Source organism: Lacerta agilis, chromosome 17 (genome assembly GCF_009819535.1).
Source record: "Lacerta agilis isolate rLacAgi1 chromosome 17, rLacAgi1.pri, whole genome shotgun sequence".
Lineage (NCBI taxonomy): Eukaryota > Metazoa > Chordata > Lepidosauria > Squamata > Lacertidae > Lacerta > Lacerta agilis.
This window is the reverse complement of record NC_046328.1, coordinates 29,773,438-29,787,035: the sequence shown is the minus strand read 5'-3', so window position 1 is coordinate 29,787,035 and position 13,598 is coordinate 29,773,438. Positions and strand designations below refer to the sequence as shown.

Here is a 13,598-nt window from a genome sequence, read left to right as displayed (position 1 = left end):
TTATTGTTCCTCTCATTTGATAGTTGCGATTCTTCATTTCCAAAATCCAAGTTGACTTTTAACATCTGGTTGGACGTTTTTCAGGTCTGTAAAATTCATGCAATAATTCTAAAGCCTTCTCCTTGAAAGAGGCAGACCATCTTTCCTTAGTCAGTTTATTCAAGGTCAATTTTTTAAAATCTTTGGCCATAACAGAAGTCAAACAATAAGAAGTTCCCACAGTCAGTCTATTGTTTCCACCAGCTTTTTTACTGTGAGCTTTCCACAGACTCATGAGAGCAAACTTAATGCAAGCTGACAAATGGATTATTTGTAACAAATTAATATCAGTCCTGTAAACTTTGAATCTTCCGGGTTGAAAAAGATGATACTTTCTTTCAAATTGTCTTAGTACTAACTTAAAGAGAGCTCGTTGTTCTGCCCGGGGTCACTGCTTCCAGAGCAGGGATGGCTCTTGTCAAATTCCCCTTCGCTGACAGCGGTTGCACCGCTGGTGGGGAGGTGGGTTGTAAATTTAACGACCCTCGATTCACAGGGATCAATTTAACAAAGAAACAGAGCCTTTCCTCCTCCCTGCAGGAGGTAAGGTTTCCAAAGCACTCAGAAAGAAAGTTCGAAAGTTTTACAGCTTTTAAGGTTCCCGGTAATGGCAACTGCCTCCAGCCAGGTCCCAAGTGGAAGAGATCGGCTTTCGTTTTTAGATCTCTCCGTGTCCAGATTCGTAAAGATCCAAATCAAATTTTTACTCACGCTTTTTCTTAACTTATTAATTCCTTCTTTCAACGAAAAATCCGCCGCTAACTGCTGCCGCCAGTCCTGAAGCTCGTGTGAAGAAGCTAGTGATGTCTGTCCTCAGTGTCAAGGAGCTCCGATCCCTCACTCTCGGCTCGCTCCCGCGGGGGCTTTGCCGGGAAGGGGAGGGGAGTCCCCCCCCCAAAAAAGAGGCCCCCTCCGGATCCTCACGTCCTCAGAACGCTCTATCTGAGTTCTTTTCAGGACCCTGCAGCGCTTTTGCATGTTTCCTCCCCTCGCTTTTTCCACACAAGAATCCCGGAGCCCGAGATTCTTCGACCTGCAAGCAGCGCAGTGAATCGGACTAGTTCGGGTTTTTGTTCTTTGTGTGTTAGCAACTTTCTCTTTCTGTTCTGCGTTTCCGCGAGTCAGCCATGGCTTCGCTCTCTCCCGGGAGTTGTAATGCTTCTATAAATAAATTATTATAGATGAAGAGAAGCTGCCTCCGGAGAGAGTTATTGCTGCAAGAGCCAGTGTGGTGTGGTTAAGAGCGGTAGACTCGTTATCTGGGGAACCGGGTTCGCGTCTCCGCTCCTCCACATGCAGATGCTGGGTGACCTTGGGCTAGTCACACTTCTCTGAAGTCTCTCAGCCCCACTCACCTCACAGAGTGTTTGTTGTGGGGGAGGAAGGGAAAGGAGAATGCGAGACGCGTTGAGACTCCTTCGGGTAGTGATAAAGCGGGATATCAAATCCAAACTTCTTATTCTTCTTCTTCTTCTTACACACAGAAACCTCTTTCGCTGCGTGAGTGACTTTGAAATTACTCCGCTAAAGCCCTGAAGCCGGGTTGGAGAACATGGTGTGCTGGACGTCATTGATGGTTCAAGGTGAACTTTCCCAGGTTCTCTCCCTCCTGCAACCACTTCGGAAACCAAGCCTCCTGGAGCAAATGTGTACATCGGGCTGAGTTTGGTCAGAATCAAGCATACACGTCCAGAGTTAATGCTAAATACATTTCTTCTCGTAAATGAGCTGCCATAGCTGCTGGAGGGTCGTGGAAAGTGTGTCCCAGGCTTTCTAGACAAATATACCTGTGTACTATCTGAAACCAAAGAGGTCCAAGCCACAACGTTGCCTGTTCCCTGCCTGAAATCCTGGCACCACTGCCGTCAGTGGAGACAAAACTGAGCTGCATAGACCCACATTTCTGATCAGGATTATGAGGCAGCTGCCTGTTGAAACCAGCCCTTCCCTGAGATCCATGAGGACAGGAATCTCTATTTTTAGAGGATTTTTAGCAGCTAGAAGACCATCTGCTTCGCATGCAGAAGGTCCCTGGTTCAATGACGGGCAGTGCTCGGAAAGACTCCCTGCCTGAAACCCGAGAGACAGCTGCCGGTCAGTGTAGGCAGTATTGAGCTAGGTGGACCCAATGGTCTGGCTCAGTGTGAAGCAGTTTCCAGTGTTCCTAATCCTGCCCCCAAACAATGTGCAAAGGATGGGAGCAAAAGCGGATTGGACAGGGGGGCAAGGTAAAGGGAGGGGAAAAACACGGAGGAGGTAGACTTGAACACAGAACAATAAACCCTTTAATGAAAGGGAGGGGGTAATATCCATCCAGCCTTCCGTCACTCAGCTGCCGACAGTCCAGGATAAAAGGGGTTCGTGGGTTATAAATACAACTTCTAGAAGGCACAGGCCAGGATCTTCCGCACTCAGCCAAGGGACGGGTTGCTTCAGCTGACAAAACCTGTGGGGAAAAGCAGGAGGGGGAGAAGTGAGCCCACCCACCCCAAAGGTGCAACTGCAATGAACTCCCATTGTGGTGTGAACCTGCATGAGGTCCAAAAGAAGCACAAGGAACCCGAGGTTGCGGGTGGGGATACAAGCCTACCGTAAAGTAAAATTCACATCCATTGCTCCACCCACTGTCACCTCCCACTCCATCCGCCGCAAGCAATGCGGACCCCAAAAAATTTCTCATAGGGAATGTAGCCCCCCCAAGCAGAAATAGGCTCCCCACTTCTGTAGTGGGAAGATAATCCCATCACACGGCCTGACTATACTTTAACCCTTAGGGATTTTTCAAGCTCCCCCTTTTAAAGTCCACCCCACCCTTTAATAAGTCAATTATTTTTAAAACTGGGTCCCAAAGTTTTCAGGTGCTGCATGGGTCTTTTGGAATTCGCCATGCTGTAAAAAGATGGAAACTTACCAAGGTAATCATCCATATGGGATACAAATAAAATAACATAAAATAATATAAATGAATAAAATAAAATAAAACTTTAGTTGATTAATCTACTGCTGAATGCTTAATGGCTGAATGAAAACATGACAAACAGCTGTTTTAAATGGTTTGTTTCACCATTAAAACACACACACACAATTTTCTAAAACAAGTTATACATCATTCTATGGAATAGGTCGTTTTCTTTTTCTTTTTCTTTTACGGGAGGCAGAGGAACTGGCACACGAAGCCAGAGAAATTACGACTAGCACCTCCTCTTCTAAACAGCATTTCTTTCGTCCAAATGATTTTATTGGTTTTCATGTAAATACAAGAACAACATATAACTACAGGAGGAATACAGAATTTTTGACAGAGGTGGTTGCAATCCAATCACGGGCGACTTTCCAGCTTTCCTGGACACCAGCGAGGCCAAAGGGAAGGGCGCTGAGTTCCTGCGGAGAGAAAGAAGGAAAGAGATCTGCGCGGGGAGAGGCTGATTGACGGGCAAGGATTGTTTTCTGAAGCAGCGCAACACTGCCACCCGGTGGCCACTTGGGGTTATTCCAAGCGTAACATTTACAAGAACGAATGCGATTTAGGATCCCGACGGATGATCCTGAATAAACCATAGCCCGTTGTTATTATTTTCAATCATTAAGATGCAAAATCAAGCATGCAACAACGTTAAAGAACCTTTTTAATGAGGGTGAAAGAGGAGAGCGCAAAATATGGTCTGAAGCTCAACATCAAAAAAACTAAGATCATGGCCACTGGTCCCATCACCTCCTGGCAAATAGAAGGGGAAGAAATGGAGGCAGTGAGAGATTTCACTTTCTTGGGTTCCATGATCACTGCAGATGGTGACAGCAGTCACGAAATTAGAAGACGCCTGCTTCTTGGGAGAAAAGCAATGACAAACCTAGACAGCATCTTAAAAAGCAAAGACATCACCTTGCCAACAAAGGTCCGTATAGTTAAAGCTATGGTTTTCCCAGTAGTAATGTACGGAAGTGAGAGCTGGACCATCAAGAAGGCTGATCGCCGAAGAATTGATGCTTTTGAATTATGGTGCTGGAGGAGACTCTTGAGAGTCCCATGGACTGCAAGAAGATCAAACCTATCCATTCTCAAAAATCAGCCCTGAGTACTCACTAGAAGGACAGATCCTGAAGTTGAGGCTCCAGTACTTTGGCCACCTCATGAGAAGAGAAGAATCCCTAGAAAAGACCCTGATGCTGGGAAAGATGGAGGGCACAAGGAGAAGGGGACGACAGAGGATGAGATGGTTGGACAGTGTTCTTGAAGCTACTAACATGAGTTTGGCCAAACTGCGAGAGGCAGTGAAGGATAGGCGTGCCTGGCGTGCTCTGGTCCATGGGGTCACGAAGAGTCGGACACGACTGAACGACTGAACAACAACAACAAATGTCCTCTATTTGAGGACTATATATTAAATGGATTTTTGGAGCTGGGAGATGGAATAGGGGCTTGCTCCGTCCACTCCATCGACCTGGTATTGCAGTACCTCCAGGAACGGTGCACCTCCCTTTGGGGAGAATATTGTGGTTCAAAAAATAGATAGAAAAAAACCCAATTTCTGCATCTCATCGAGATTAATTTATCCCGGGGGGAATATTGTTGCTTTAAATAGGCTGCAGGCACCAACCCACCCCAGGGCTGTGCTTCCTTTGGGAAATCAAGGCAAAGGAAACACTAGGGTCTTCCCCCCAGCCCAGCTAGCTGCCATACCTACTAGAGGGTAGTGGAAATTGTGGCCTGGGCTTTTTAGACAAAATACCCCAGTTACAGGTGGGTAGCCGTGTTGGTCTGCCATAGTCGAAACAAAATAGAAAATTCTTTTCAGTAGCACCTTAGAGACCAACTGTGTTTGTTCTTGGTATGAGCTTTCGTGTGCATGCACACTTCTTCAGATACCAATTGCTGATTATCTGAAGAAGTGTGCATGCACAGGAAAACTCATTCCAAGAACAAACACAGTTGGTCTCTAAGGTGCTACTGAAAAGAATTTTCTATTTTGTTTCAAATATACCCCAGTACTATCTGAAACCAAAGAGGTGCATTGGTTGCCAGATGTTTATCCCCCTCCCCCAGCTCTCCCACCCCACTAGGCAGCTTTGTATGAGTATGCCAAACTCATGACCTTTCCCCCACGACACATGGACTTGGGGTTGCAGTGTCTCCAGGAATGGTGCTTCTTTTTCCTCTTGAGGGAAATATTGCTGGTACCAAGAGACGGATGAAAGCAACTGAAACCGGCCACCAGGTGATGTTTAGAGGCAATGGTGTTGGGAAGTCCCAGAAAATGTCCCTCCCCAACCACAGAAACACACACACACACAGATACACAAAAACCAGGCTTAACGAAAATGTGGTTTTCTCTCTACTTTATAAACATTGTATGTAACCATGCGCTGTTCCCCTTTGTCTCGCAGGAGCCCTCGCACGGCCTAGGACTTGCTACCATGGAGGCGGGAGGAATTCAGCATTTCTTTCGTCCAAATGATTTTATTGGTTTTCCTGTAAATACAAGAACAACATATAACTGCAGGAGGAATACAGCATTTTTGACAGAGGTGGTTGCAATCCAATCACCGGGCGACTTTCCAGGCAGCTTTCCTGGACATCAGCGAGGCCAAAGGGAAGGGCGCTGAGCTCCTGCGGAGAGAAAGGAGGAAAGAGATCTGCGCGGGGAGAGGCTGATTGACGGGCAAGGATTGTTTTCTGAAGCAGCGCAACAGTGTCCCCCGGTGGCCACTTGGGGTTATTCCACGCGTAACATTTACAAGAACGAATGCGATTTAGGATCCCGACGGATGATCCTGAATAAACCATAGCCCGTTGTTATTATTTTTAATCATTAAGATGTAAAATCAAGCATGCAAAAACGTTATCACAGAGAATTAAATATTAAATATTAAAACAGAGATGAATGGAGAGCAGAGGCATCAGTAATACATGCCAGACATTTGGTGCAATAGAAATTACCGCAAGTCTATAAAAACACCTTCCAGTAGCAGCTTAGAGACCAACTAAGTTTGTTCTTGGTATGAGCTTTCGTGTGCTTGCACACTGTGTATCTGAAGAAGTGTGCATGCACACGAAAGCTCATACCAAGAACAAACTTAGTTGGTCTCTAAGGTGCTACTGGAAGGAATTATTTATTTGTTTTGACTATGGCAGACCAACACGGCTACCTACCTTTAACTATAAAAACACCATTTACGTGGATTGCCCTTATTTCCAGGGGGAAAGATCTGCACAGATATTATGCTTCCAGAGAACAGAAAGCTACCAAGCAAGGGAAATCCTTGTGAACAAACATTGCTATATAGATCACATGGAAAACTTGTCCCGGAAAGTAAATGCTCTTCCAATTGCTCAGGTAAAGCTGACCAATAGGGCCAGTCACGGACAACTCGGGAGTTGTGGCCCTCATCTCGCTTTACTGGCTGAGGGAGCTGGCGTTTGTCCACAGACAGCTTCTGGCCGGGTCAATGTGGCCAGCATGACTGAGCCGCTTCTGGCGAACCAGAGCAGCGCACGGAAACGCCGTTTACCTTCCCGCCGGAGCGCGACCTATTTATCTATTTGCACTTGACGTGCTTTCGCAGGAGCTGGGACCGGCAACCTTCCGATCGGCAAGCCCTAGGCTCTGTGGTTTTTAGACCACAGCGCCACCCACGTCCTTATTTCTCAGGAACTGCTAAGTAAATACCTGTCAAGTTATGTTACCACCACCCACAAGCAAAATCCTTCCGACCCTATTTCAAATAAATGTATTTGCTGGTTGGGATGAACGTGCTTGAAAGATGCTGAGTTAATGTGCAGACAGAGTTGCCTCAAATTTATTTAATTAAGGGTGTTGCAGCAAGACTCTGCAGACTGAACGAAAACTTCACAACGCAGCAATAGAGAAAAGGAAAGTAAATTTATTGTTTGCTGACAGCAAGCAAGCAGCGGATCAGAGGATACTTCCAAAAGCTGAGCGCCTCACCATGGTAGCCCAGAGGCTTATATACTTTTATTTTTGGCTGACATCATGAAGTATTACATATTCATTAGCTAATTGTTTAAACCACATCCCTCCTCACTCCGTTTAAGGTTAACTCCCCGCTTTCTCACATAAATTCATGGCCATCACACCACTCTGAACAGACTCTCTTGCTTCTTCTAAGCGACATTCCACAGATAAATAAGATGAAGGGAGGAGCTTTACCGTCTCTGGTCAGTACAAAGAGAATAGTCTTCTCCATGGCCACGGGGAGGGGGAGGAAACATCTTGCAGCTACAACTGTGCACGTGACAAACTGTTTCTCACAAGATGGGGTTTCTCAGAATCATGGGCGGCCACGGCTACAAGGGAAACCCCCGAAAATGAAACCTTGTTCATAATAATTCCGGGGATGGCTGTGCATTTCCTGCTCGACGTTGAAAGGGCGCCGAAGCAAGTAACTCTTCAGGTGATCTTAGAAGGATTCTGGCTTTATACGGTAAATAGTTTCTAAGGTTCTATGAAAAAACCAGACAGAAGGTCTGCAGTCATTATATGCTGGCAATTCCTTTGGCAGCCTTTAACGGTTTTACAGGAAATATTTTCTTGCGAACACGAAACGTCCGGCTTGCACAGCTGTTTCTGCGGGATGCTCTCGGATGTACAGCAAAACTATCAAAGGGAAAACCTTTGCGACCTCTGCTGGTGTGCAGCAAGTTAACAGGTACGTGGGCGGGTTTATGCAGATTGCACACCAATGGCCATCGAGCAAAACCGGGTAGAAGGCTTAAAAATTGACAAGGTCGACAGAATCCACTATTTTTGAGACTGAACTGTCCACAAGAGTCTGCTAGCGGACAACCAGAAGCAGAAATATTATCAGAATGTATTTTGTGGAATGGAAACGGTGCTGATTCCGAGGGGGCAGTGAGAACTTTGCAGCACCAGGTACCCACGGACAGCTCAAAATCTGTCCGGAAAGGAGACCCGCGTAATTTTTGTAGGTCCTGTATAGCTTCTCGGCCTTTTGTGCTAAGTCAAGTGTAGTATCTGTTCTTATCAGTTTAATATCTGATATGTCCTCTATTTGAGGACTATATATTAAATGGATTTTGGAGCTGGGAGATGGAATAGGGGCTCTGCTCCGTCCACTCCATGCATCGACCTGGTATTGCAGTACCTCCAGGAACGGTGCACCTCCTTCGGGGAGAATATTGCTGGTGCCAAAATAGATTGAAAGAAACCTAAATCCTGTTTATTACTTTACCTCTAGGGGAGAATATTGTTGCTTGAATAGGCTGTAGGCCCCAACCCACCCCAGGGCTGTGCTTCCTTTGGGAAATCAAGGGCACAGAAAACACTACGGTCCTCCCCCTAGCCCAGCTAGCTGCCATATCTGCTAGAGGGTAGTGGAAATTGTGCCCTGGCTTTTTAGACAAATATACCCCAGTACTATCTGAAACCAAAGAGGTGCATTGGTTGCCAGATGTTTATCCCCCTCCCCCAGCTCTCCCACCCCACTAGGCAGCTTTGTATGAGTATGCCAAACTCATGACCTTTCCCCACACCACACATGGACTTGGGGTTGCAGTGTCTCCAGGAATGGTGCTTCTTTTTCCTCTTGAGGGAATATTGCTGGTACCAAGAGACGGATGAAAGCAACTGAAACCAGCCACCAGGTGATGTTTAGAGGCAATGGTGTTGGGAAGTCCCAGAAAATGTCCCTCCCCAACCACAGAAACACACACACACACACACACACACACAAAACCCGGGCCTTAATGAAAATGTGGTTTTCTCTCTACTTTATAAACATTGTATGTAACCATGCGCTGTTCCCCTTCGTCTCGCAGGAGCCCTCGCACGGCCTAGGACTTGCTACCATGGAGGCGGGAGGAATTCAGTTCTGCTCCCTTCCTTTCAAGCTGCGTTTATCAAATCCGCACCTTCCAAAACAATTCAAACACAGCCGCTCTTAAAATTCTCACTGGTCCGAAATGCACCATGCCGTTCCTCCAACCTTTTGAGGCAAAGTGGTGCGTGGAAATGAACAAAGTGGTGAAAATGAGAAACAAAAGTGCCTTGTGTTAGGATAACATTCTTGCCAAACTCCATACAAAAATGGGTTTCTTAGGAGTGGCTGGAAATAAAGTGCTGGTGAATGTTCTTCCTATAGTAAAAATAATAATCACAGGTTGCTGCAGAAATGCAGAGAACCAAATTTAACACCAGGAAAATGGGAAACAGAATGGAAATGGACGGATCCTTCCATTCCTACTCGCAAATGAAGGGGCCAGGTGGCTAAAGGCAACTGGCTTGTGAACCCCAGAAAATTACTCAGAGGGAATGCAGCACCCCCCAAGCAGAAATAGGCCCTCCCACTTCTGTAGTGGGAAGATAATCCCATCACATGGCCTGACTATGCTTCTTAACCCATAGTGATCTTTCAAGCTCCCCCACTTCCCCTTTTTAAGTGTCCCCCCACCCTTTAATAAGTCAATCATTTTAAAACTAGGTCCCAAATTTTCAGGTGCTGCATGGGTCTTTGGAATTCGCCATGCTATAAAAGATGGAAACTTACCAAGGTATGGTAATCATCCATATGGGATACAAATAAAATAAATAAAATAACATAAAATAATATAAATGACTAAAATAAATAAAATTTTAGTTGATTGATCTACTGCTGGAAGATTAATGGCTGATTGAAAACGAAAAATGTTTTTAAAAAATTAAAAAACATGTTTAAAACATTTTTAAAAATAGTTAATTTTTAATATTGTTAAATGTTAAAAACATTTTTAAAAACATGTTAAAATGCAAAAATGTTAAAAACAGCTGTTGCTGTTTTTTAATGGTTTGTTTCACCATTAAACACACACACAATTTTCCAAAACAAGGTATACTATCATTCTATGGAAGAGGTCGTTTATTTTCTTCTTTTAAGGGAGGACAGAGCAATTGGCACAACAAAGCCACAGAAAATTAGGACCAGCACCTCCCTCTTATAAACAGCATTTCTTTCGTCAAATAATTTTACTGGTTTTCATGTAAATACAAGAACAACATATAACTATAGGAGGAATACAGCATTTGTTGATAGAGCTTGCAATCCAATCACCGGGCGACTTTCCAGCTCTCCTGGACACCAGCGAGGCCAAAGGGAAGGCGCTGAGTTCCTGCGGAGAGAAAGGAGGAAAGAGATATGCGCGGAGAGAGGCTGATTGACGGGCAAGGATTGTTTTCTGAAGCAGCGCAACAGTGTCCCCCGGTGGCCACTTGGGTTATTCCACGCGTAACATTTACAAGAACGAATGCGATTTAGGATCCGGACGGATGATCCTGAATAAACCATAGCCCGTTGTATTATTTTCAATCATTAAGATGCAAAATCAAGCATGCAACAACGTTATCACAGAAAATTAAATATTAAATATTAAAACAGAGAGGGAAGGAGGGCAGAGGCATCAGTAATACATGCCAGACATTTGGTGCAATAGAAATTACCGCAAGTCTATAAAAACACCTTCCAGTAGCAGCTTAGAGACCAACTAAGTTTGTTCTTGGTATGAGCTTTCGTGTGCACGCACACTTCTTCAGATACATACCAAGAACAAACTTAGTTGGTCTCTAAGGTGCGAAGTAATTATTTATTTTGTTTTGACTATGGCAGACCAACACGGCTACCTACCTTTAACTATAAAAACACCATTTACGTGAATTGCCCTTATTTCCAGGGGGAAAGATCTGCACAGATATTATGCTTCCAGAGAACAGAAAGCTACCAAGCAAGGGAAATCCTTGTGAACAAACATTGCTATATAGATCACATGGAAAACTTGTCCCGGAAAGTAAATGCTCTTCCATTTGCTCTGGTAAAGCTGACCATTAGGGCCAGTCACGGACAACTCGGGAGTTGCGGCCCTCATCTCGCTTTACTGGCTGAGGGAGCAGCGTTTGTCCACAGACAGCTTCTGGCCGGGTCAATGTGGCCAGCATGACTGAGCCGCTTCTGGCGAACCAGAGCAGCGCACGGAAACGCCGTTTACCTTCCCGCCAGAGCGCGACCTATTTATCTATTTGCACTTGACGTGCTTTCGCAGGAGCTGGGACCGGCAACCTTCCGATCGGCAAGCCCTAGGCTCTGTGGTTTTTAGACCACAGCGGCACCCACGTCCCTATTTCTCAGGAACTGCCAAGTAAATACCTGTCAAGTTATGTTACCACCACCCACAAGCAAAATCCTTCCGACCCTATTTCAAATCTATTTTCTGGTTGGGATGAACGTGCTTGAAGCATGCTGAGTTAATGTGCAGGCAGAGTTGCCTCAATTTTATTTAATTAAGGGTGTTGCAGCAAGACTCTGCAGACTGAACGAAAACTTCAAAATGCAGCAAAAGAGAAAAGGAAATTGAATTTATTGTTTGCTGGCAGCAAGCAAGCAGTGGCTCAGTGGATACTTCCAAAAGCTGAGCGCCTCACCATGGTAGCCCAGAGGATTATATACTTTTATTTTTGGCTGACATCATGAAGCATTACATATTCATTAGCTAATTGTTAAACCACCTCCTTCCTCACTCCGTTTAAGGTTAACTCCCCGCTTTCTCACATAAATTCATGGGCTTCACACCACTCTGAACAGACTCTCTTGCTTCTTCTAAGAGACATTCCACAGATAAATAAGATGAAGGGAGGAGCTTTACCGTCTCTGGAGAATAGTCTTCTCCATGGGGAGGGGAAAAACATCTTGCAGCTGCAACTGTGCAAGTGACAAACTGTTTCTCACAAGATGGGGTTTCTCAGAATCATGGGGGCCACTGCTACAAGGGAAACCCCCAAAAATGAAACCGTGTTCATAATAATTCCGGGGATGGCTGTGCATTTCCTGTTCGAAGTTGAAAGGGCTGAAGCAAGTAAATCTTCAGGTGATCTTAGGAGGATCTGGCTTTATAGGTAAATAGTTTCTAAGGGTCTATGAAAAACCAGACAGAAGGTCTGCAGTCATTATATGCTGGCAATTCCTTTGGCAGCCTTTAACGGTTTTACAGGAAATATTTTTCTTGCGAACACGAAACGTCGGCTTGCACAGCTGTTTTTGCAGGATGCTCTCGGATGTACAGCAAGCTATCAAAGGGAAACCTTTGCGACCTCTGCTGGTGTGCAGCAAGTTAACAGGTAAGTGGGCGGGTTTATGCAGATTGCACACCAATGGCCATCGAGCAACCGGGTAGAAGGCTTAAAAATTGACAAGGTCGGCAGAATCTACTTTTTTTTGGATTGGACTGTCCATCAAGAGTCTGCTTAGCTGGACAACAGAAGCAGAAACATTATCAGAATGTATTTTGTGGAATTGGAAACGGTGCTGATTCCGATGGGGCGGTGAGAGCTTTGCAGCACCCAGGTACCCACCGACAAGTGAAAAGGCATCGGAAAAGGAGACTCACGTAATTTTTGATATGCTTGGTATCGCTTCTCGGCCTTTTGGCTAAGATCAAGTGTAGTATCTGTTCTTATCAGTTTAATATCTGATATGTCCTCTATTTGAGGACTATATATTAAATGGATTTTTGGAGCTGGGAGATGGAATAGGGGCTTGCTCCATCCACTCCATGCATCGACCTGGTATTGCAGTACCTCCAGGAACGGTGCACCTCCCTTCGGGGGAATATTGCTGGTGCAAAAAAATAGATAGAAAAAACCTAAATTCTGTTGTGAACTTGGGACAAAATTCTGCATCTCATTGAGATTGCTTTACCTCTAGGGGAGAATATTGCTTTGAATAGGCTGCAGGCACCAACCCACCACAGGGCTGTGCTTTTTTTGGGAAATCAAGGCACAGGAAACACTAGGGTCCTCCCCCCCCCCCCCAGCCCAGCTAGCTGCCATACCTACTAGAGGGTAGTGGAAATTGTGCCCTGGGCTTTTTAGAAAAATATACCCCAGTACTATCTGAAACCCAAGAGGTGCATTGGTTGCCAGATGTTTATCCCCCTCCCCCAGCTCTCCCACCCCACTAGGGAGCTTGTGGGGTGGGCAAATAGTATGCCAAATTCATGACCTTTCCCCACACCACTCATGGACTTGGGGTTGCAGTGTCTCCAGGAATGGTGCTTCTTTTTCCTCTTGAGGGAAATATTGCTGGTACCAAGAGACGGATGAAAGCAACTGAAACCTGCCACCAGGTGATGTTTAGAGGCAATGGTGTTGGGAAGTCCCAGAAAATGTCCCTCTCCAACCACAGATAGAGAAACACACACACACACACAAACCCGCTTAACGAAAATGTGACGTTTTCTCTCTACTTTATAAACATTGTATGTAACCATGCGCTGTTCCCCTTTGTCTCGCAGGAGCCCTCGCACAGCCTAGGACTTGCTACCATGGAGGCGGGAGGAATTCAGTTCTGCTCCCTTTCCTTTCAAGCTGTGTTTATCAAATCCGCACCTTCCAAAACAATTTAAAACACAGCCGCTCTTAAAAATTCTCACTGGTCCGAAATGCACCATGCAGTTCCTCCAACCTTTTGAGGGGAAAGTGTGCGTGGAAATGAACGCAGTGGTGAAAATGACAAACAGAAGTGCCTTGTATTAGGATAAAAATTCTTGCCAAACTACATTC

General features: G+C 45.3%; 1 protein-coding gene, 2 non-coding genes and 1 pseudogene across 4 annotated transcripts in view; 3 read left to right on the top strand and 1 right to left on the bottom strand.

Moving 5' to 3' along the window:
- POLR2G (RNA polymerase II subunit G) overlaps positions 1-13,598 on the bottom strand; it is a 70,207-nt gene that overhangs the window by 43,466 nt on the left and 13,143 nt on the right. The gene's annotated exons all lie outside the window — the stretch shown is intronic.
- Positions 4,394-4,515, top strand: LOC117039339 (annotated as a pseudogene).
- Positions 7,992-8,182, top strand: LOC117039335. Its single transcript, XR_004425756.1, has one exon. It is a non-coding gene; the product is annotated as a U2 spliceosomal RNA (small nuclear RNA).
- On the top strand, positions 12,446-12,636 carry LOC117039325. The gene has a single exon (XR_004425747.1). It is a non-coding gene; the product is annotated as a U2 spliceosomal RNA (small nuclear RNA).